The 21,146-nt window shown below is 36.8% G+C and overlaps 1 long non-coding RNA gene across 7 annotated transcripts in view; it reads right to left on the bottom strand.

Moving 5' to 3' along the window:
* Positions 1-20,056, bottom strand: part of LOC147845638 (uncharacterized) — a 51,819-nt gene extending 31,763 nt beyond the window's left edge. For 3 of the 7 annotated variants that reach the window (XR_015480855.1, XR_015480854.1, XR_015480856.1), the window contains exons 1-2: positions 19,570-20,056; positions 15,987-16,065 (exon numbers count right to left, since the gene is read on the bottom strand). This is a non-coding gene — a long non-coding RNA (uncharacterized LOC147845638). Of the gene's footprint in view, positions 1-15,777; positions 15,840-15,986; positions 16,066-19,569 lie in introns of those variants that run through there. The other 4 variants (XR_015480858.1, XR_015480852.1, XR_015480860.1 and 1 more) reach the window with 3 other exon arrangements.
* Positions 20,057-21,146: the final 1,090 nt, after the last annotated feature.

The raw sequence follows: 21,146 nt of genomic DNA, 5'->3' as shown, positions 1-21,146 counted from the left end.
AGGTCTTACTTGAACCCAGAAGACTCCGGTGGGTAAGTGAGCGCCATCACGGAGATGCTCCAAATCACTTTCCAGACCCTTTTCATTCATTCATTCATTCATTCATTCATTCATTCATTCATTCATTCATTCATTCATTCATTCATTCTCTTTTCAGCTTAGTCCCTTTATTAATCAGGGGTTGGCACAGGGGAATGAACTGCCAACTTCTCCAGCATATGTTTTACGCAGCGGATGTTCTAGCTGCAAACCAACACTGGGAAACACCCACACACTCTTGCACACATTCGCATAAACTACGGCCAATTTAGCTTATTCAATTCACCTATAGTGCATGTCTTTAAACTGTGGGGGAAACTGGAGCACCTGGAGAGAACCCACCTAAACACAGGGATGACAAGCAAACTTCCACAGAAAAGCCAACTGACCCAGCTAGGGCTCAAACCAACGACCACTGCGGAAGCACAATCGCCTCACAAAGTCGCTGGTTTGAGCCCTGGCTGGGCCAGTTGGCATTTCTATGTGAAGTTTGCATGTTCTCCCAGTGTAAAAAATTAATAAATGAAATACTGAATCCACTCCCAGTGGCCAATGTTTCTTTTTTAATTATTGTTATTATTATTATTTGTTTTAGAGGCTTTTCAATTTTTATTGGGATGGGATAGTGGAGGACAGACAGTAAAGTAATGGGAGCAGAGAGAGGGGAAGGGTCTGCATATCTTCGAGCTGGGAATCGAAGTCAGTATCATGGTGCTATATGTCGACGTAGTTAACCACTATAGGCTATTGGCGCTGACCATTTACCACTTCTTGCTGGTGAAACCAATACCATATGAAATCACTGACAATGAAATAGCACTTGAAAACTTTCTTTTATAAACACTTGACAATTTTAAAACCCAAACAAATAAATGCTTTTCAACCCTTCTTTAATCATTGTTTGTTAAGCCTCATTCACACTACGAGCGTTTTGCAGCAGCAAAGCGTCAAGCTACTGTTCATTTCAGGTGGACATGTCTAGCGACGTAAAAAAGTTGAGAATCCTTCAACTATGTAAATGAAGAGCAACTTTCTTGATCCTCTCTCAGCTTGCTCAGAGGCTGGTTGGATTTTCTGTGCTGTAGACCTACACAGACCAGCGTTTGCAACAGATCGCCACCAAGAGCTTCAGAGTTCTACAAATTCTCTACTACTGTGAACAAGGCATTAGTATTGCTTGCTTCATGTGCCTCTAGATGCCTTTAAGTAATTTGAGATAAAAGTGTCAGTTAAAGGTCTAAATGTAATTGTCAAGTTAAATAACCAACAAACTAAGGGAATGTTTACATGAGTGTTTGCAACTGAAACTTGTTATGCATTTGGTCACTCATCACCTTGTCAGCATGTTTTTTGTAAGCCTATAAATGCAAACCTTTGAAACTACATGCATTTTCTGTAAACTACTAAATGTAAAAAAAAGCTTTTCTATTTTTACCCCACGACACGCATACAAAATTCATATTATTCCGTAATCAGAAAAATCAAGCATACAGGATCTAATCATAGGAACAAAAGACAGGAACCAAACAAATCTGAAAATTTTAATATAAATACTGCACACTACGGATGCAATGAATAACTGATTTCACTATTAACCATTCTTTAATTTGTCCCGGTTAATTAACCGTAAAGGCTTCAACATTGCATTTCTGCATGGAACAAAACTGTTGCAACTAAACAAAGTTATGTCAACTGTACACTACTTTAAAGTTGTAAGCTTGTACACTGAGGCTAATGTGCACGCACACTGGATTAACTATGGCTGAGGCAAATAACTAAGGGCTGTTAACGTCAATTTTTTTGTGCGCGCAAGTAAGTTTTTTTTTTCTTGCTCACATTTTGGGAGTAAAGACTGATTTATACTTCTGTCAAGCGCACACGTATGCCCCAGCGCAGCCTTTGCACGGCCGCATATCCCTACCCGTGGCTGATGCAGACGCTGATGTGCACCTCTCAAAAATGTAGCTTGGTCAGCGAGTTGATGAGTGTGGGCGGTGCTGAGAGCTGTGAGCCCGATGGAGAAAGTGTTTATAAGTGTGGATTCCCGTGAAGTAGCTCTAGATGGAGACTGTTGTTTTGGGATTACATTATGATTACTGTTGCACGTTCGCCAGTTCCCACCATTGAATGAGCAAGTTCTAGCGCACTGCGAGTCACGTGACAGGAACTAAATGTTCAGCTTCATACTTTGTATAGAATAAATACATTACTACTTAAAAATATAAATAAATAAAAAATACACAATAAAAATCCCATAATTTCAAGTTCATAATATAGTTGATCAAAAGTGCCTTTCAGATTTTAGAGATTAATTGGTCTTTGACTACATTTGTTCTCTTTAAAAGGGAACTATTTATATAATATCTATGATGCTTTGAGTTACATAAATGCAAATTTTTATTTATTCTTATATTTATTGCTCGTTCATTTTTTTCAGTGTAAAACTATTCCTTATGTTTAAATGCCAAAAACATTTTTTTTCACATATATTTAAGTCCAAAGAGAAAGGGACTATAGTTTGTTTGTTTTTATTATTATTTTGTGCTGTATTATTAAGTTACGGAGCAAAACATAACACTTTAAAACACAAGTAGTTTTTATCTGATGTGTGTGCTAGATAATATTGCATATTTTAATTATACAAATAATATAATTCTTACATCTAGACAGACAAACCTAGAGAAATCTACCCCTGTAAATGTTCTGTACACCTACAGTATACAGTTGATGTAGCTTTGCTCCTAGTCTAGCAGATTATCATACAGTACATACTATAAATATTATTGGAGAGCGCAGCAACAGCAGACACGTGGGCACAAGCTACTGAACACTTTACAAGGCAGGAGAACCTGGCACAAGTTATGTTTTTCTAAGAATTAAATGGTCCATGGGCAATTATTCATATATCATTCATATTATATTATATTATATTATATTATATTATATTATATTATATTATATTATATTATATTATATTATATTATTTTATATTATATTATATTATATTATATTATATAAAAAGTAACCAAAAATGCTTTTGTATGATGCTTTCAAATAATCTAGCAGTATATAAAAATAAAAACAGTGCATAAAATATAGAGTAATTGGTATAACATGACAGTTAAAAGTTATATACAGAGAGTGGACACACTGATTTCTTTTCCCCTATGATAAAACACTAGTTTGGAGATTATAAGACCAGATGGTATTTTATAAAGTTATATGACCCTTCAGACGAGACATAAAGCTGCCAGTGTGGCTCTGACAGTGTTTAAATCTGAAGACAGTGTCAAGAAAAGTCGTATTTCAGATAACTGGGAGTGTTTGGATGGCTCACAACACCACTATAAACAATGTTGTCAGGATCGTGGTGTGAGCAGCAGAAAACAAGCAAGCATAGCATAGTTACATGAACCCGGTGTCATAATTAGTTTCTAAAAAACAACCACCTTGTTTTGTATGTACAACACTACCGCTTAGATTTGCACCTGTTGATTTTCTTTAGCTTGTTTGCTGCCTTCGGTGATGCAAACGTGTGGACAGAGTCCTGCTGAGGGGACAAATAAGGCTAGTTTCAAATGATAGAGTGATCACAAAACAGGCGGCACAGCCAGAACAGATCACATTAAAACTCTGAGCTGTTTCTTCCCCAATTCCACTTCAGGTTATTCATATTCCTCCCACTTCCTTTTTCCCCCTCTCTACTCTTCTCTTGTGCCTTGATTTGCTGTCAAAACACATTTCACTCTCACTGAAGAATCATTTTGCATGTTGAGTTTTGAAGCATGTGCTCTCGCTTTCTCTCTCTGCACTGACTCTCCTCATGCCAGCCGCTTTAATGTTTCTTGCAGCAGTTTTGACCAGACGCATATTTTTTTCCTTCTCATCTAAGCTTCCCAATAAGAGTTTCAGACCTGCAGAGCTCTGTGAGCAGGAATCATGTAAGGATACATGTAAAAAAAATTAAAAAATCAGTCTGTGGTTTGAAAAAAAAAAGAACCTCGTCTAAAGTTTTGCGTGTGTGTCAGCATAATTATCACAATTTTAACTTTGCACAATTCAGCGAGCTAACGAAAGGTAACAACACTACTGGCTATCAGAAGTTCAGAGAGAGAAAAAGTGCATAAATAGTGTAGATTTTCCAAGTAATAAGCTAATTTTCTTCTGATATGAATCAGTTTGTTCAATTCCAAATTGCTACAATTAGAATAATATACTCTATATACATGCTAGTGTTTCTGCCATACATTTAAAATGTCTCCCTAAAATACCAGTTTTTCCAAACCCAATCCAAATATGTACCTTTTAACTAAACTTTGCTTTTGGTTTCTGTCCCCATATTGAAGGTCTATTCACCCAAAACTTCAATGCCTCAAAATACTTGCAGAAAATGATAATTCAATTCAATGCACATGTGATATTGCATACTTGTAAGCTCTGATGTAAGATTTGGAGATAAAATTAGAAGAGGAACTGTGGGATCAGTAATGTAAAGACAGGGTGATCTCGAATTTGAAGTTCAGGTATAGATTAATTCAGTTTAATTTCTTACACCAACTGTATTACACTCCAGCCAGATTACATCAGTTTACAACAGTACACTCCTCTGCATTAGATGTGGTATAGAAGGCTGCAAATGTTTGCATTCTATGTGGCTGCGACAAAGTGAACGTGCTTGGTGCAAGTACACTAGCGGTCAAAAGTAAATTATTTAAAATTAGCTTCTCCTGCTCACCAAGGCTGCATTTATTTAATAAAAATACAGTGCAAATTGTATAATTGAGAAATGTTATTACATTATAGAAATAACTGTTCAAAAGTAGTTTATAATATAATATTTTAATCCAGGGATTTTGAGGATGAATTTTAGCATCATTATTCCAGTCTTCAGAGGCACATGATCCTTTAGAAATCACTCTAATATTTATTATTATTATTATTATTATTATTATTATTATTATTATTAATAATAATAATAGTAATAATAATAAAAGGCAATAATGACAGGAGTAATAATTTAATTCGATATTACATTCAATAAGAAATATTTTAACAATTTAATATTTTTTTTACATTTAATAAATGCCACCTTAATGAACATAATTAATAAATAAAAAAAAAAGACTCCAAACATGACTAGTAGTATATGTACAGTATTATTATTTCACAGATCTATTGAATTGATTTTCCATTGATCCGAGAGATATGATTAGTAGGCAATTTCCTAAACTCTAATCTCCAAAATAATGTAGATATTATGCTTGCTGAATTGTTGCTGATAGTAGCTAAACAAATGTATTGCTTTTTGTAATGGAAGGCTGACAATTGGGCTGTGGTTCTTTTCAAATGGTTGCAGCTGTCTAGCATTGGAGAAGAGGACATTTTTTTTAGATGAAGGGCTGAATTCTTTAATTAAATCATTTTTGAATGCTATAAAAAACGTTTTTGATTCGATAAAATTGCTAAAATTAGTTTATTTTGCATCTTGTCTGTTACGGTTGTAAGAGTGTTAATTATCATATGCATTTGTTAAAATGACAAAACATGTCTCTTTCACCTAGAAGGTTCATACAGATTCCTATAGCAGATACTAATAATATCGGGCTGGTTAATATGTGAATCAGAATCAGAAAGAGCTTTATTGCCAGGTATGTTCACACATGTGGAATTTGACAGAGCTTTTACAGTGCAACAGAAATACAGAGACAGGACAAAAAACAGATAATAAATATATTTTAAGAATAGAAGTAAGTAGTGAATGCTAATATAAAATTTGACAAGTTTGTGAACACGTATATTACTATAGTCAATGTTATACAGTATGTGCAGCTGTTATGTATAAATTGGCATGTAGTGTTTGTTAAATAAGTGTATATGTGTATAAAAAGTGTATAGCAAGTAGTGCAGGGCCGGCGCGTCCATAGAGGCGACATATTCGACCGCTTAGGGCGGCGGAATAGAGGGGGCGGCGTCTGCGACCCCTTCCCTCAACACCCGCGTCCTCAGTTATGTCCATGACACCTCCCTGACCCCCCTGCCGCCTCAGTTATATCCGCGCCTATAGGATGGCAGAATAGGGAGGACAGCGTCCACAACACCTCCCTCAACACCCGGGCGTTAAAACACCCTTAGTTATGGCCGCGACCCAGCACCCCATATTCCCACCCCGATCCGTGCTCTTCAATTTGATAACCGGTCATTTTCATTTTCATTTTCGGGTTGATGCCGGGGGGATAGTCCTTTGCCTAGAGTGGCAGTTCAGCTTGCTTCAGCCCTGAAGTAGTGATGTTGGTTCCACAATTACTATCATCAAGTGTTCATGAGATGGATTGCCTGAGAGAAGAAACTGTGTCTGTGTTGGGCTGTTCTGGTGCACAGTGCTCTGTAGCGTCGACCAGAAGGTAACAGTTCAAAGAGGCAGTGGGTGTGAGAGAGCTGGGTGTGTGAGGTCCAGATTGATTTTGGTAGCCCTTCTGCTCGCTCTTGTTAAGTACAGTTCTTGGAGAGTAGGGAGCTGTTGTACCATTGATTCGATCAGCAGTGTGTGAACTTTGGGGGTTTTACGATGTGGTATGTTGATTGGTTAGTTTGTATGTCTCACGTTTTGGGCTTTGGTCACATGGTCAAGAAAGATACGAAATATGTGGTAAACTTTGCTCTGGTCTCTTTTTCTGCCCTGGAGTCTATCTTCTCTGAGGCCCCGTTTACACTAGTGCGTTTTAGTTTTAAAACGGCGTTTTAGAATGAAAACGATCTGCGTCCACACTCGCGTTTTACCCAGCGTTTCTGAACTGCTCTCCGTCCACACCAAAACGCTGAAAACGCACATCACGTGACCACACACACACACTTTGGCAATCGCTGGAGCCCATCTACCCAGATGACAGCTCTGCTAGTCGGACTTCTCATCAAGCATCTCCCGCTGGATCTAATCTCACTATATTTATTAAACGGAATATTTCATTCATCTTGGTGTCTTTATCTAACGACATATTCCCTGACTTTGGTCATTGGAATCTATTACTTGTTCTCAGGTAACGTGTTTTGGCTGAGCGCAAAGATAAGTTAATGATTAATGATGTAAGCACGTAGCCTATTCTGTATATTGACTAATCGCTTGCCTTTATTTCCTATAATGTATAAACTTATTGTATGTTATACTTTTATAATGGCCATTATCGATTATTAAAACTGATATTCAGCAAAAGAGAGGCTGTGTTTCGTATTTTCACTGAAATTGAAAGGAGGCAGTTGTTATCGGCTCCGTTTTGTTATAAATATGCACACAGTGAAGATGACGCTCATGCAGCACGACGCCTCAACATTTCTGCTGTCTAAGTTGCTAATATTAAAATGAAAATAGGCAGTTCCTTATATCAAGTTTACATTTTATTGTTGAGAAAGTGAAACAACGTAGCCAAGGTGATGTGAATGAAGTTATAAAGTACACTGTTCCCTGTGAAGATTGACGCGTGTCCTCGGTATGTTTTCCATATCAAACTGAGAAGAAGAGATGCAGCCTTGATCAAACTTGCGAAGTCTGAACTTACACGGAGAAGATTCAGGACTGAACTGTGTGTTAGGCTACTTAATATTGAGGAAAAGCCCCAATCAGAGAGGCGAATGTCTGCAGCCCCGCCTCCGTTTTCAGATGTCTCCGTCTTTCCCCATCCACACTGAGACGGAGCAGCAGCGTTTTAGAATGAAAACGGCCTCTCCAGCGTTTTCGAAACGCTCAGTTTTCGGCGCTCGAGAACTCCGGCGTAGTGTGGACGGATGGCGTAACCGTAGCAAAACTTATGCGTTTTCAAACTAAAACACATTAGTGTAAACGGGGCCTGACTCTACTGCTATCAGGCTCTTTTTACGACCTAGTCTCTGTTCTGTGTTTGTCCCTACCTTTATATTACATTTAAGCTGGGTGCAATTAATTATAATCTTTTTATATAGATATTTCATAACTAATTCAGTTGTACCCAGAGCAAAATAGTCAATTAATTATTTGTTTTCAAGTGTTTGTAAATTACTTTTGATTTAACATCAACACTTAATTGCCCCATACTGCAATACAATACAATCACACAATAGCAATGCTCTCCCACATTTTTAGCTGTTTGCTGCCCTTTTTTTGTTTTTGGTATAAGATTGCAAAAGGTTGGTTTGACAAGAAATGTACTTTTTTTCACCTTCATACTGGTAACTTTTAGTCATTCGGCAAAACTACAGCTAGTTTAAACCGCTGTAGTTAAAAACCCATTCTTACATGGTAGTCCAGGGAAAAGGCAAGAGGTATATCTATGTACAGATAGTACAATTAATTAACAAAGTACAGTAACTTTGTAAGGGAAGTAAGTGAAGACTCAAAGAAAACGGCTTACTTTCATACAGTAATTCTAAATTGCAAACAGGATAAACAATGAACGACCAAAAGAAGCTTTACAACAAAGGAGCTTATGCACTAAGAAAAAATGTATGACTCAGAGCAAAAACCCCTGCTATACAAGAAGAAAAACAACTTACTTTAGTCATGAAACTCTAACATGCGCTGACTGGACTATTCGCATTAGTGTAGACAACCAATTAACCACAATTTTTCCCTCTTAGACCTGCCTTTTATATACACTGTTTGCACAGGTAATTCCACAGGTTTTAAGATGCCTTTCCACTGCACACAACAAGTGACAAGCCGGAAATTATACATCCCCAATGAAAAGTGATCTAGGAATTGAGTAGAGTTCTGATCATATTTCATGCAGAAAATTCAGACTTCATCACTTCCGATCTTACCAGGAAATGTAAACAAGGTTTTATCAAATGAAGAGGCTAATTCATATGAGCCTAAGTCACACTTTTTAATTCCTATAAAAAGCATATTAAACATAAATTCAGATCCTAACGCCTTGATAGCCCTTTTTGGTATTTCAGAGAGAGTTGGCTTGACTGTTGCATCTCATCAGGCTATTGGTTTTTCTACTCTTTTAGCTAGATGAGCCATTCTTATCACATGGAAAAAAGGTACTCCCTCCATCACATGACATATGGATCCAAGAAATATTTAGCTACATAAAACTTAAGATGCTTACTTGCAAGATGTCTCAAATCATTGTACAATACCTGGAACCCTGTTTTAAACTATATCAAAGCTTTACCCTGTTCAGTTGATATCAGATCTCACAATATTTTTTTTCTTACAAGTACTTTATAAACTTGCTGCATTATAATTTGTTTTTCATTTGTAATTTTTACATTTTAAAAAAGACTGTAATTCTGTATTTTTTCTATGTTGTATTGTATACTACTTTGTGTGGTCTTGTTAAACACCAATAAAATTATAAAATTATATATATATATATATATATATATATATATATATATATATATATATATACACACAGTATATAAATATACATATATAATTTATTTTACTACCTACTGCGCCACTGCCTCGCCTTACTACATTTGTTCATTCTTATAAGAAAAACATAGTTATTTATACAGTTGAAGCGAGAATTATTAGCCCCCTGAATTATTAGCCCTCCTGTTTTACCCCAATTTTAGTTTAACGGAGAAAAACTTCAACACATTTCTAAACATAAGTTGTTAACTCATTTCTAATTTCTGATTTATTTTATTTTTGTTATGTTGACAATAAATATTATTTGCACAGAACTAAATATTTTCAAGACATTTACATTTAGTCATTTAGCAGACGCTTTTATCCAAAGCGACTTAAAAATGAGGACAAGGAAGCAATTTACACAACTAAGAGCAACAATGAATAAGTGCTATAGGCAAGTTTCAGGTCTGTAAAGTCTAAGAAGGGAAGTATTATTAATATTAGTATTTTTTTTCTTTTTGGGTACAGTTAGTGTGATATTCAGAGAGGCAATTGCAGATTAGGAAGTGGAGTGGAGACTAAATAGTTGAGTTTTTAGTCGTTTCTTGAAAGTAGCAAGTGACTCTGCTGTTCTGATGCCGTTAGGGAGTTCATTCCACCAACTGGGCAGATTGAGCGTGAGCGTTCGCGAAAGTGATTTCTTCCCTCTTTGGGATGGAACCACGAGGCGACGTTCATTCACAGAACGCAAGTTTCTGGAGGGCACATAGACCTGCAGAAGTGAGAGCAGATAAGAAGGAGCAAGGCCAGAAGTCACTTTGTAGGCAAACATCAGAGCTTTGAATTTGATGCGAGCAGCAACTGGCAGCCAGTCCAAACGGATGAGCAGCGGAGTGACATGTGCTCGTTTAGGTTCATTGAAGACCACTTGTGCTGCTGCATTCTGGAGCAGTTGAAGAGGCTTGATAGAGTTAGCTGGAAGCCCAGCTAGTAGAGAGTTGCAGTAATCCAGTTTGGAGAGAACAAGAGCTTGAACAAGGAGTTGAGCTGCATGTTCAGATAAGAAGGGTCGGATCTTTTTGATGTTATAGAGTGCGAATCTGCACGATCAAGCAGTTCTAGAAATGTGGTCAGAGAAGTTAAGTTGGTCATCAATCGTGTACTCCAAGACACTTCTATACAGCTTAAAGTGGCATTTAAAGGCTTAACTGGGTTAATTGGGGTAACTAGGCAGGTTAGGGTAATTAGACATGTTATTGTATAACGGTGGTTTGTTCTGTAGACTATCAAACAAAAATATAACTTAAAGGGGCAAATAATTTTGACCTTAAAATGGGTTTTGAAAAATTTTAAACTCCTTTTATTCTAGATGAAATAAAACAAATAAGACTTTCAGCAGAAGAAAAAATGATCAGACATACTATGAAAATGTCCTTGCTCTCTGTTAAACATCATGTGGGAAATATTTATGAAAGAAAAACATTTTAATGGAGGTTTAGTAAATCTGATTTTATAGTGATTTAAGTAATAAAGATTTTATAGTCTGATTTAATAGCTAAAAAGTCTACATTCATATAAATATTAAATCACCTGTTTTTAAAAAGTCTGTCTCCAAAAGTGAGGGGGACATATCCTCCCTTGTCCCCCCAGGTTGCTACGCCCCTGGTATTAGACACTGTTCAGTGTTATAAAAGAGAAATTTTTATCATCTTGTATTATTCACCTCTCCTCTCCTTTAGACAGAAACAGTGATGGACCTGCTTTTAACAAGCTCATCCAATCAACATTCAGCTGACTATTGCGGCTAAGCATTTGTCATGGACAGCATGACAGGCATTTTGACTTAAATCCTTCAATATACCACCATTTCTGGCTATTTTGGGATGATGTTGCTGACAGTTTGGCTTGTATATTTGCATCAAGTGTCAATTAGAGCAGTAATAAGAGTGAATGATGATATGAGCCTCTGATGGGGAAGCTGCAGGACGGAGCGGTGCTTCACTGTCACTCATACATCATTACACTGTATGTTTGTGCTTCAGAGTGTGCAAATGTAGTGCTGCATTATGTAATGCTTGTTTTTTGTTTTTTTGGAGTTCACGTTTAGTTGCGTGTGCGCGTGTCTGGGTCAGTAGTCAGAGCTCTGTCCATCTGCTCTGAGCTTCTGAGCTTTTCTTTTAGTCTCTTCGGAATTCTCCAGTGCACATATACTGTACATCAGCTGTACATTACCGTGGCAGGAGTTGATAGCATTTACCATGATGAATACGATTCATTTGCATTCATAACATCACCAATTATAATGGTTGTTGATGACATTATTATTATTATTATTATTATTATTATTATTATTATGTCCAAGGTAATAGCAATAATTATTGCTGCGTTTTTACAATTTTAAATATTGTAAATATTAGTTATACGATTAGTTCCCCAGTGGGAGGGGAACTTCAATGCTATGTGGAAACTTCCACTATGAGGATTTTGTCAGAAGCCAATCTTCTGAAAGAGTAATAAAACGGGCCAATGAAATGCCAATGAGTTGGCAGTGTCAGCGTTGACAGCAATGACAATCAATATCGTATAAAGATGCCAGCTGTGCAACACTGAGAAACATTTTCACTTTCAGAGCCTTTCATGCTACTGAGAGAGTCTTTGAGGGTTTCTCCAAGTGATTTTCACACAGAGAGAGAGAGAGAGAGAGAGAGAGAACGAGAAAGCAAGCTGCTTCTCCCGGTCCAGAGTGTGTGATACGCGGCAGCAGATGGTCAAGCTGGGTTTTTCCCCTGGCATGGCGTTCTTTGGGTCTGGTCCCTCAGAGTGGTTTGTATTGTAGCAAACATAAAAGAGCAACATAGTCGTTCAGCGTGTCTTTTTCAAGATGTCGCTCTGACCATGCTTTTTGGATGTGGTGGTTCCCCGTCTCCGGATGATGGGCATGAGCACTGCGTTGCATGTCTGGGGGTCCAGCATGTTAATGCAGTGCTCGCGGGCAGTGCATGCCATCTCTGCGATGGCATGTTTGTTGCATAGTTAAGATCGCGGCTCGCTCTTGCAAAAGGGCGACCCACCTCAGTTGTTCCCCGCAGCGCGCTTGGCACTCGGGCAGATCCAAGGGTCACAGTGGGAGTAAATCCGCTGCCCTCGGGCTCGTGGACCTCTCTCTCCTCCACACGCTCCATCCAAGCTTCGTGTGAGAGAAGCTCTCCATTTTCCTGTATGGTCACCCTCTCACTTGATGACACAGAGAACCAAATCCATCCTTGCATCAGAGGGTGGGCTGTCATTATCTGATGAAGATTTGAACCCAATCCCTCCCTCTGGGGAAGTGATCGCAATGTCGGATCTAGAAGCAAACATGATGGCCGTGCATTCCCGGGCTGCTTCGACCGTGGGTCTGGAGATGGTTCATCCCCCAGCCCTGCGAAAGGACCGACTAGATGGGTGTTATGTGGAGATCAAGAAGAAGGCAGGACCTAAGCTACCCAACCCCTTCTTCCCGGAAGTGCACAGTGAGCTAATACAGTCTTGAAGGGCATCTTCCTCTGCCCAAGCTGCGTGCGCTTCCGCCCTCACCACCCTTGACAGCGGAGTACGAGTCGATTTCCCAGATTGAGAATGCCATTGCAGTCAATTTATGCCGGTGTGGTGCCTCTACATGGCGGAATCAACCTTGTCTCCCGCTTAAAGCTTGCAGGATATCTGCTTTCCTCAAGGCCAGACCTACACAGCTGCGGGCCAGGCTGCTTCAGCCTTGCATGCTATGGCCACCTACCAGCGCAACCAAGCACATGTGCTGACCCAGCTGCAGGAGGGTGGTTCCAACACAGGCTTGATGCATGAGCTATGCACCGCAACTGACTATGTTCTGCGTACCACCAAGTAAGATGCATGTGTCCTCCGAAGCAAAGGCCACATTAGTGGTCCAGGAACGCCACCTCTGTCTAAACCTGGGTGATATTGAAAAAGTTTGCTTTCTTAATACACCTATATCCCAGGCTGGCCTGTTCAGCGACACCGGTGAATTTACCCAGGAAGTAGGGAGTAGTCGGATGCAATGGGTGAAGTCATCTATCGGTGGGATCGTAAGAACAAGGCGAAGACCAAGAAGAATGAGTAACTGATTAAGTATTGACGCAAAATTCTACATCAAATGTAAATAGAATCTCCTTGGAATTTGATTGGTTATATTTGGTCATTCTAAAGAAGAACACTTTCACAGTGTGTTCTCAATTTGAAAGGCAACAATGAACTGTTGAACCACACATTCCGGCTTCCCAAATGATTGTCTAAATTGAAGTCTGGAACATGAAATGATAATTAACGTCAATGAAAACAGATGGTGGCAGTTTATACTTGCAGAATAACAGCAGCCCAGATGTCGTAAAGCCATATTTATTTCAAGGGCAATGCGCAATAGCCTAATGAAGAGTGGAATGACTTCAAACTGGGGGTCATTTTTCAATACTTCAAACTACGTAGAAAAAGCGATGTGTGCATATTTCAATCCATTCAAATGAAGAAGATATCACACTTCCACTTCAATGGCTTTTTTAAGTGGGATAAACAAAAATCAATCATTTAAAAAGTCCTTAGTGTTTATGAATCAGTGGACAAACCAAATAAATAAATACAAATACAGTTTCATTATTCAATACTAAATGCACATGAATATTTATACTTCCATCAAGATCAGAGCTGTGCGCCTGATGAATTATTCATGTACTATAAGCAAATAACTGACATGTTATATAACATTCAGCTGAACAGTTTCTCTGAATCACAGCGACTGCTTTTGTCTCAGCAAAACCACAACATTAAAGGGAAATATATTGGTTTAGTTCTGTTGCCACTGACAAGATTGTGGTTCATTAGTGCGAAACAGAAATAAACTTACTCAGAATGTTATTCTGCATACTAATATGACTCCTAAATAGAAGGAAGTGAAGACTGTACACAAAGGATGAAAAGGAATGCAGGGAAGAACGATGAAGCTTATTAAAAATCTGTTAAATCATTTTGATTTGGTTTCTATTGACCTATTTTAGCTAAATTTAAGAATCTTTAATTTACAGTTTTTCACTTTAAAATGAGAAGTGATAATCCTCAAAGTAGGAATGAAGAATCATGCTTGGTTGAATGGCATTGTTTTGAGGTACATAATCTACAGAACTCAGAAACTGCAAGTTTGAGTATGAAAGAAATAAAAAGCAAGTAACACTCTGAATTGAATGTGAAATTGAAGTAGAAAAAGAGTTGCTATTTAAGCGCATAAATCAGGCCACTGTGCATCACATGTTTTTCAAAACGAATAAAACATTTCTGGTTGTCAGGTTTCAGCTTGATTTGTTCATTTTACATAAGATACTATTTTCTAGATACAATATGAATATATTTTCAATAAAAAATAAAAATATATACAAAAATATTAAACATAATATTATTAAATATAATTTATGATATCTAATAAAATACAGTTTATTACAATGGTTATTTTCACAATGGATTTTTATTTTCAAATCACATACAGTCATACATAAATACATACATACGGGCATAGATTATTTCTCAGAATTAATCTAGATTAAAATGGCTCATTTGAATTTTGCCGAAGGCATTCCGAATATGTCTGCTAACCAAACAATAAGGCGTTGAGAACGGGTTTCTCAAGCCAGGAGGCGCATTAGACTAAGGCTTCATCTCCTGTTTCCAAAATGTATCGCAAACTGCTTGAGAAACTTTTCTACTATGATAATTGGTAAAAAAAAATTAACGATGTTTAATAAGATGTACTTGTGTTTACAAACTGTTTATTCAGTTAAACATGAATTTTGAACTGTAGGCCTACATACTGTAAGCCTGAAACAGCAATTTTTTGTTTTTTGATCACCTCAATTCGACTCTTGCTCTGCTCAGTATGACAGGCTGATGGATGCAGAGGTGCTGTATCCGAAAATGATAAATTTTTAAAATAGGCACTATCCTTATAAATAAACTGCGTAATTGCAATCAAAACAACTACATTCTTACCTAAAAAAAAGCCTTCAAAGTACATTATGTTGTCAAAAAGCTGCAATATTTGACAAACTGTATTGAGTTTATTGATCTGCTGTGAACATTGACTGAGCTTTCAACAAATTGTGAAATTTTGTCAGCCAGTGTCCTGAAGAAGTAAACTAAAGGGTAATGTGGTAATAGATGTCTTAATCCATTCATTACTTAAGCTGTTTGAAGAGATTAAATGTATTTGCATTAAAAACTTTAAGAATGTGTAAAACTAGTGGTAGACAACTGTTAAGAACTGATAAACAACACAGAAATAAGGAGCTTGATCTTAGTTTTACCATATATAACCATTCCACATATAGAGGTCAAATATTCATGCATCTTTGGCAACAGTCTCCATTTTATATATTTATTATTTTTAGATCATTTGTAGTGTCAGAAGACAGGATGAGGAAATCTGTTAGAAAAAAAAGGTGTCACTAAAGCTTTTATCAAAGCCACCAAACATCAGAAAACCCCAAGACATAATAAACCCCTTAGCCAGATTAACTGAAATCCCCTTTTTCTGCTTAAAAACTTTGTCAAGATTAAAGCATTACCGTACCGTGGATTGTGTTTTCTGCTGTAAGACGGGCTAGATGTTCAGTGAAAGTCATGTACTGCAGCATTTGTCTTTTATAAACCTGAAATTGAAACACAGTGTGAGACTTGCCATCCTTAAAATTGGGTTCTCTGGAGTTTCTTTCTATCCAACCATCAGATAAAAATGAGCCAATGTGTTAGACATGCACTGGCAAAAAAAAAAAAAAAAACATCACTAAATTTATTTTTTTTTGTTTAAATCCAGCCTATATACATTGTTTACAACCAAACACTCAATAAATCTTTTTCTTTCAGTGTATACAGATTCTCACTGTCTACCTACTGACCCCCGAATCTGTGCAATGCACACAAAAGTCTCTAGACCATTTTTGCCATTTTGAACAGGCCAATATCTCCTTATAAATTATATTTAGAACTGCTGAAAAATTTATACCCCGAGTCATTGAAGGAGCTATGAATCATCTATTTAAATATCTCACAGAGAACAACGATGAAATATGGTCAAACTGAAGCTCCCACTGAAATGTCTGGCCTCCACATTCAGTATTAAATGGCTCCTGTCGTGACTGCAGATTAAAAGCAGCGGAGGATGTTTTAATGCAAAATAACATGATTCACTTTCAGCTAAAAGCTGTATTTCATCAATTATTTGTTTCAGCTTTAATTGGTATTTTGGCAGGCAAAAAATAAGCAACACTTGCGGAGAAGTAAGGAGTTATCACTTTGATTCATGTGCTTTCATTGAAAGAGACGAGTACAGCCCACAATCCTCATCAAACTTACATGAGACACAGTCAAGCTTCTGGTATATTTAGATATTAGTTTTACTTTTTAGATATGTTAACTTGGACCATGCGAGTTCTGATTTAACCCTGTAACATATCCTGACTAAACCAGCAGTTTTTCAGTCTGTGATTTTCATATATATATATATATATATATATATATATATATATATATATATATATATATATATATATATACATACATACACACACACACACACACAAACAAACAAAATGGACACATTTTTCTGTTTATATGCAAAATCAAAATACTTGACATTCTAATATCCAAACTTGTATATATTGTTAGGATACGTGGGATGTTAAAACACACTGATATTCCTAGAACACAAAATATGTTTCAAGAGTTCACACTTAGATAATGCTTGACTCTAATAGCAGGTTTGGCATACTCTCACTCCCGGGAGAGACCGAAGATAGATGAACCCAAGGTTGCCACCTGGTCAATGAGCATTAGGAGGGATACGAGCTCAGGGATTTTTCGAGAACCCCATGGATAATTTTTTACCTATGCTTTGTTTAATAAGGTGGTTCCACAAGAATCAATTCAGTATGTATGCGTTAAGTGCATGTGAATATTATTATAATGCTCTTATGTCACATGTTTTTAGACTGTGGGTGGAAACCGGTATACACCGGGAAAGCCCACGTGAACACAAAAGAACAGTGAGAATGGGAGAAGAGTGCCTGGCTCAATTAGGACTTGAACCATTGGTCATCCTGCTGTAGTCGTTTACATCACATGCTCCACTTGAAATTAGTTTGTGAAACTTCACTTTGTTTACCACCACCCTTACACAAATAAAAGCAGTAAACTGAAATAAAACTTGTATTATGTATTGCAGCATTGTAGATGTATTTCTGTTGTTATTTATACTTCTGAAAATTGTAATACAATATATTGTGGTAGTATTTCGGCAATACAGCTGAAGTACTGAAAACTTTTTTGGAAACCATTGTTCACAGAGCAGGAAAAGTAGTATTTGTATTGCCATTGTATTGTAGAAAGTATTTCTGTTTTGCAGTAGCAGTGCAGCATTATAGTTGTAGTACTTCAGTACCTTTGTAGCAATTATACTCCATCATAGTAGGAGTATCATTTCAATACTACTGCAGTAGTTGTACTGCAGTTGTACTGTAGTAGTACTTCAGTTGTATAATTAAATAATGCATTTTGTATATGTCCAAAAAAAAAACAAAGAAAAAAAAAACTGCAATTTCCAGAAGTTAACAAACATGCAGTATTCTTAAAAAAATGCTCAATTTTTGTAAGGGCAATCAAAATGTTTAAATATCATTTTCCAAAAATTTACCATTATTGAAATGCTGAATAAATAAGCTTTACGTCAATGTATGGTTTGTTAGGAAAGGACAACAGCAGTTAAACTTTTTGCAACAATACAACTATTTGTAATTGCACTGTAAAAAAATCTGTAAATGTAGCAGTTTTCCACATTTTTTTGATTCATGTTTTTTTTTTTATCTTCCCCCACTTATGTATGCTTTTAAATTGCATTATGGGACCTTTATTTTAGCTTTTAACCTTAAAATTGTAGAAATAAAACAAAAAAAGTTTCTTTTATTAACATTTTTAATAGTTTAAAGTGATATTTTGTCTGGGTTGGTGCTATACAGGGGCAGACTGGCCATCTGGCAATTCTGGCAAATGCCAGAAGGGCCGGACCTTTTATTTTAAAATGTGGGCCGGTGTGCTATTTAAATTTTTTTTTTATGTATTGTTTTTACATGCAGGCAGCTTTTATCTCTTGCAAGAAGTGAATATGATGATGATAATAGTAATGATAATAATAAATGTTAAGCATTGGCCCAATCGGCAATGGCCGGCTGGTTTCGAGAGGGGCCGACCCAATCAGAGGTTACGTGGACGTAATCAAAATCTGGCAAGAATGTCAAACAAACAGTAAGTGCAGCACAAGCTAATTGTCAGAGATGGACTGTAAAAAAGGAAAGATGTTGCCAAAAAGCTCAGAGAAAGCAAAAGATTGCTCTAAAATCAGACGCTGCCAAATGCATAAAATTAACTGAAATAGTCTCGAAAGGGGGCAGCGCAGTGGGTTGCACTGTTGCCTCACAGCAAGAAGGTCAATGGTTCGAGCCTTGGCTGAGTCAGTTGGTGTTTTTGAGTGGAGTTTGCACATGTTCATGCAGGTTTCCCTCACAAGTTCAAACACGAGGTGAATTGGGTTACACATATGGGTAACACATATGCTGAAAAAGTTAGTGGTTCATTCTGCTGTCAGATTAATAAAGGGACTAAGTTGATAAGAAAATAAATGAATGAAATGATTGATGTATAAATTTGTTATAAATGGGTTGTTTTTGTTCCAGTCACATACATTAAAAGTTTAAATATATATTACATAAGGTACTGCTTATATTATTTCACCATCTGTGCACCAATAAAAGTAGGGCTGTGTCGGTGTGGTAATATGGGCTGGTGTGGCTACAGTGCCAGGGCTGATTTTAAGTCCAAGTCCGCCCCTGGTGCTATAAATGATGGTACAAAACCTTATAATAAACTGGCAGTAAACATTATTTTAGACCCATTTCTTGATATATTATTTCTTATACATTAACACATTTTTAATGAGACTATGCAATATACATAGATAACCAAAAAAGTCTTTAATATTGTACAAATTTTGATCTCAGCAATGCATATTACCAATAATAAAAATAAGGTTAGATATATCAACTGATCTACTACTTTCTGGGAAGTAAAATCCACAAGTATCACGAATGAACAAGAGAACTCACTTGACAGCAACATAGCCTGAACACCCGCCGGACACCCACTCAGGCTTGCAGCTTCTCTTACGATGGATGTCCATCGTTATCAAGCCTCCGGCACCAAGACTGCAGCTCTACACAAGACGTTTGGCCAGAGGAGAACTGGACGTGCCCAGCTGAGCAGGTGTAAACAAGTGTACTCAGCTGAACCTGGTTTTTCTCATGTTTTTTTCTCTCACTTTTATTAATTTCTAAAGTTTGTTCCTCGCCATTGACTTGCTTGGTTTAACTTGTTTTTCATTGTTTGGGGTTTCCTAAGTGACATCTAAATTGCACTCAACTGCAATTGAGTTGCAATTGAACAGTTAAAGCTTTAACTGTGAAAATTGGACTGAAGCACTTTCAAATTACTAAAACATCCATGTTATGCTGCTTTGACACAATTTACATTGTAAAAGCACTAAAGATTAACTGAACTGACCATAGACAAACAGTATTTCAAATAGTAACCATCAGCTAACTGAAACAAAAGGGGATCTTTAAATCCACATAGATGATGACTAAACGAATTGGAAACAGGTGATGCTGATGAAGACTAATGATGGTGGGAAAACTCAACAAAGGAAAACTAGGTCAGGCTAAATCTTTAGGGCCTGTTTACACCTAGGCACATCTTTTGTTTGGTTTTCTGATTGAAGAGCTGTCTCATTTCAGAAACCAGCTCCATTTGCACTTGACCACACAAATGCATCTCCAGTAATGATTCTGGTATGATTTTGGTCTTCAGATCCTGTACTACATGCAAATTTAACTAGTTCACAATGACTAAATCGTCAGATACTCCAAAATGTATATATATATAAATTTATATTATTTGGCATATAAATTATATGTAGGCTGCAAAACAATCACAAGCACACAAGGCAAGCTCTGGAATTATTCTCATTCAGGCTGAATGAAACATCATTTTGTTGCACAGATATGTTCATGACATCATTAAAAATTGTTAAGAGTTTACATCAAATTGTGTATAACTCACTCTCCCAAAAATAAACACTATATTTTTCTATTCTTCTTCTTCTCTTTCACAGAGATAGGCTACACATGTGTGCTGCATCTCTACTGTTAACGCTGCCATCAGATATTAACTTAACTATTTAATTTAATCATTTCACACTTAAAAATAAAATCAAATGAAAATATAACATAAATCAAAAATTGATGGTCACATAGTCCACAACATGTGGCTCTAATGTTTATTTTTGTTTTAATTTTGGGAAGAGTATCAATTTCAAATGTGGTTTCAGAAAATTGTGACACTGTATATTGATGGTTGTGTAAAACTGATCCTACTAGAAGTACATCCTCCTCATTTTGAGATGTCACTGTATCACTTTCCTTTTTTGACTTTAGCTGCTCACACTTTGAGGTGTTTTTGACAACAGGTGTTTCCCCAGATGTTATTTAGTTGGGTTGACAAACTTGTTTTTTTTTTATTTTTTTTTTGTAATACTCCATTTTAGCCATACAAATAAGAGTAAAACATCTTCTAAAACCATAACTGGGGGGTAAACACATTCTTCTGTCTGAAGCTGCGATCACAT

Source organism: Danio rerio, chromosome 3 (genome assembly GCF_052040795.2).
Source record: "Danio rerio strain M-AB ecotype USA chromosome 3, GRCz13ab, whole genome shotgun sequence".
In the NCBI taxonomy this organism is placed as follows: Eukaryota; Metazoa; Chordata; class Actinopteri; order Cypriniformes; family Danionidae; genus Danio; species Danio rerio.
Note: the sequence above shows the minus strand (reverse complement) of the source record. Positions and strands in the feature narration are given on the sequence as shown.